The following is a 4,380-nucleotide window of genomic DNA, read 5'->3' as shown; positions in this document are numbered from 1 at the left end:
ACAAATTGATTAATGTGAGTCTCTTGCCAGTTTAAGAGTTTTTTAAGGGCTCACGCTACAGATGGCTGACTGCAGTGTTTTGATCAGTAATTTCTTAGAATTTTGAAATAGCCAAAACTGTGAACATTAAAATTCTGTGACAATATTTGGGGCATTCAAAAAGATAAATGATTTAAATATCAGTAGTCAATTTTATTTATTAAATTTATTTTCCTGTGATATTTTGGTAAGTTACCTCTACTGAAAAATATATCATTTTATTACTATTACTGCATTACATATGTTTATGGTTATAACTTAGTTAATTCCATAATTTGATTATCCAAAGAGAAAAGACCAAATATGATTTCTGGCTTTGTTAGCCATTAGTAGACCCTTAAACTTGATAATGAATCAAAATTGATCATAGTGTTAAAATTAATGCAATAATCTACAAGATATAATTGTTATAAAGAAAAATAATTGTTTCATTTAGTTTAATTAAAATTTTTTCCTTGAAAATAAGAAAGCCATATTAATATATCTGTTTAAAGTATTCCTTAATAACTATATATTGACCTTAGTCATTAATATATCTATTATTATTTTTCACCTTGAAAACCACCCCCAGAAGGATATTTTGAAACATTTCAATAGCATCCACTTCCTGTTCACCATAATCCCTCACCTTCTGAGTTCCATCAAGCATAGTTGTATAGAGAGCAAAGATTTTCTTAAAAGCTGGTCTGGATTGGCAAAATCTGTTTGAAATGAAAGAAGACAGAGAGAGGTAGGAAAGGGTAAGGAAGAGAAAGCGTAAGGAGAGGAGAGAGGGGGGAGGTAGAGAAAGGGGGAAGAAAGGAAGGAAGGAATAAATTTAAGACAAACTCAAGGATTATATGAGATCATTAACTTGAATTGTAAACTGATTTCTGTCTACAATTTCAAAAACATTTTACATGGGAAACAGGCAATTCAGGTGGAGTTACTCAATTATTAATCACTATAATACTTTTCATCTTTCAGTCATATCTATATTATATAACCCTCTGCATTTTTATTAATCTTCCAATCACCTTTGACTTGGGTCAACAGAAAATGAATATAAACCAAAGTGTGTAATGTGGCTATCTAATTATGGAGGTTCCAAAAGACCTATATTTTAATTCTCCTGTTAGATTAAAAGGCAGTAGAAACTGTCTTCTTACATGTTGGGTAACAGGATATTAAGAACAGTTATCCCTCAGCTTTTTTTTTTTTCTATTTCTTTCGGCCACTTTCGCCTGGTTTGGATATCTGATTCCCTGGCACAGAGAATATGATGTTTGGAGAAAATTTTGAATGTCAAATTTTTTAGATGGGTTATGAACACATACATAGAAAGTAGAAAGTAAATATGAGGACCTGCAAAATACAATCTGTAGCTAAATTAAGAGACTATACAGTAGGGAAATCTTAATAAGTCTCTTTCTCTTAAGTTCTAAGTTTAAGCCAGTCCTGCTGTTGCTGAGGTGATAAATGAGGACCACTTGTTTCTGAGTGCACTGCACTATGCTCAGGTGCATTCTCTATTCATAGTGTATATTGTATTTCACCAAGATTGATGAGGTGTACCTGCCCAAGATGAGGTGGTTCCAAGTAAATGCATTGCAGGTCTCCAGTCATGTATTATAGGCCTGGCTAGGAAAGGTCTTTGAACTTTCAAAAGACCTGATATCACCCTCCTTCACTCGGACTTAAGATTTGCATGTGTATCCCCTTCTGAAGCCTGGGATGTTAAACCTTTGTCTGTGATTAAAAGTAGTGTGAATTTCCCAGCTGTATATGCTAACTGGCTGGCTTCTTTCTTCATTTCATATGAGCAAACATATTTGATTTACCTAGGTCATTCCTGTCAGGTTTTCTTCAGTCTACACCTCTTATTTACATTAGTAGAATACTTTGATTCTGAGGACTCTCATTATTTCAACTGATCCACTCAACAACTCCCACAATTTGCACAATATATATATTACTATTTTAATCATCTTTTGGGGAAACTCTGCCATAGATAAAAATTATTTTGGAGTCTTAATGTAAAGACAGATCTGACATGTAAGGAAAGGTCTAGGGATTCAAGTCCCACACACTTTCTACTATATCCAATTATACGTAGGAAGCTACAAAATATAATCTCCAAACTGATTGTAAAGATCAAAATCAAACTGTTGTAAAGATCAAAAGCAATGATACACATGAAAATGTTTTTTTGCACATAAAACCCTTCTGTTTATGGAACCTCCCTCTGTCTTGACCTCCAGCCCCTGATAAGTAGCTTTGTGATGAAACTAAAAAAGAGATAATTTTCCATTGTTTCAATTTTATTGTTTGAAAATATCTAGGATAAAAAATGACAATTGCCGAAACCGGTTTGGCTCAGTGGATAGAGCATCGGCCTGCGGACTGAAAGGTCCCGGGTTCGATTCCGGTCAAGGGCATGTACCTGGGTTGAGAGCACATCCCCAGTGGGAGATGTGCAGGAGGCAGCTGATCGATGTTTCTCTCTCATCGATGTTTCTAACTCTCTATTTCTCTCCCTTCCTCTCTGTAAAAAAATCAATAAAATATATTTTTAAAAAAATGACAATAGCATTACATTTAATCTAAATAATTATGGGAGATGGATACACTGAAAGGAATACATAAAATTGAAAAAAAAGGAAATCAGATAATGTTGATATCGTAAGTATTAATATTGGCTTAAGATCAGTATTTTTAGAGAGAAAATTAAATAAGGCTATGATAAAATTACACCAAAAATAATCTGTCCCTAGAAAGCCCATTTTAGGAAGAATCAATTGATACGGATTAATCTAATAATGCTGAGCCAAAAGCAATATACCTGGATACAGAATTTTGTAGATTAACAGCTGAGGTAAAAAATGCTCTCTTCTTTCAAAGAGCTTCCTGAAAATATTTTCCAATCAAAGATACTGGAGTCATTGATTATCCATTGGTTATCTTTTAAAGTACTCTCTCACAAATCAAGATAATGAATACAAAATATGCTTATGTTACTATTCATGTTGGCTTCTTTATATTCTTATATCTTCATTCCATCAGCATGTAGTTTATAAACAAACTGGGTGAGACTTTATGTAAAGCATGGGAAAGGGGTAGAGAGGGAAAAAGTCCTTGAGGTGCCAATTTTAGAAACATAAATAATTCTATTGTTTTATCCAATTGATTGTTTAGCATTGTATGTTCAAGTCTAAGAAGTTTATCTTAAATATGGTTCAACTTAAACATGTTAAGACCCCCAACTATATAACTTAAAAGTCAATAATTTATGAAAAAGAAAACATCCCTCCCACACCCAGACACACACATTCCTGGAAAAATTTATTCAAAGAATAAGAGGGAGCGTGGATCTCTGATTCGGAGTCAGAAATCACCAAGACTTGGTGGTGTTCCCTTGTTGCACAAGTGGATGCATATTTCCTCTGAACTTACATTAATGTATTAGCTAAATAATACATGTCAGTCTCCCTGCGCTACTTTTGGGGAAAGATAGTGTATTAAAATAAAAAATGATATAAGATCAAAGACACAATGCCATAAACACTCCCAGACTAGCCATCATATATTTCACTCCCAAAATGCAACTAAATTATATTCCTGTCTTACAAGTATCAATATGAACTTTATTACTAACTCTACTCAATTTATCCAAATAGAAGAGTTGAAACTTTCAGATGAATTTACTTACTCTCATCTAAATCTGGTTTTTAAATTAAATCAGACCTCATAAGACATTTCATTAGGGCAATTCTCACTTTATGAACTGTTTCCAAACCAAAATGAAAGATGTCAAAACTGTCTTGGTATTTTCTCACTGCACCATATTCACATCTCCATGGGTGGATATGGAATTGATCCCAACTCACTTCAGGTTTGAAAACTGATTGATTTATACATTGTGCCAGTTTGAACTAGATTTTCCATGATATAAAGTCAAACATATTCTAATTGATCCACAGATTTTCCCAAAAGAATAATTATTGTGTCCAAAAGCATGTAGTGCAGGCTACACAGGAAGAGATAAGCACCTGGAACTGTACACTGACTCTAGGTAGAAAGAGTCGACTATTGCTGATGAGTTCAAGTCCAACTCAGTAGGAAGAATGCAGACAACAGATGGCAACGCAAGCAAACATTTGGCCTCCTGACTGTTCAACACAAGGTAATGAAGGTGCCTCTACAGGCAGTACTCTGAAACTCAGCGGAGCAAGTGATAAATCTGTCACAATGTTCTGTCCTCGCTACAGAGCCAGTGTTTAGGAAGAATTATCCCATTCTTAGAAGGGGGAGCCAAGAGCAAAACAGAAACTCAGCCTTAGATGGACTCTGCTACTAGTTAGA

The sequence above is a fragment of the Myotis lucifugus genome, unplaced genomic scaffold (genome assembly GCF_000147115.1).
Source record: "Myotis lucifugus unplaced genomic scaffold, Myoluc2.0 scaffold_64, whole genome shotgun sequence".
Classification (NCBI taxonomy): Eukaryota; Metazoa; Chordata; class Mammalia; order Chiroptera; family Vespertilionidae; genus Myotis; species Myotis lucifugus.
This window is presented reverse-complemented; position numbering follows the sequence as displayed.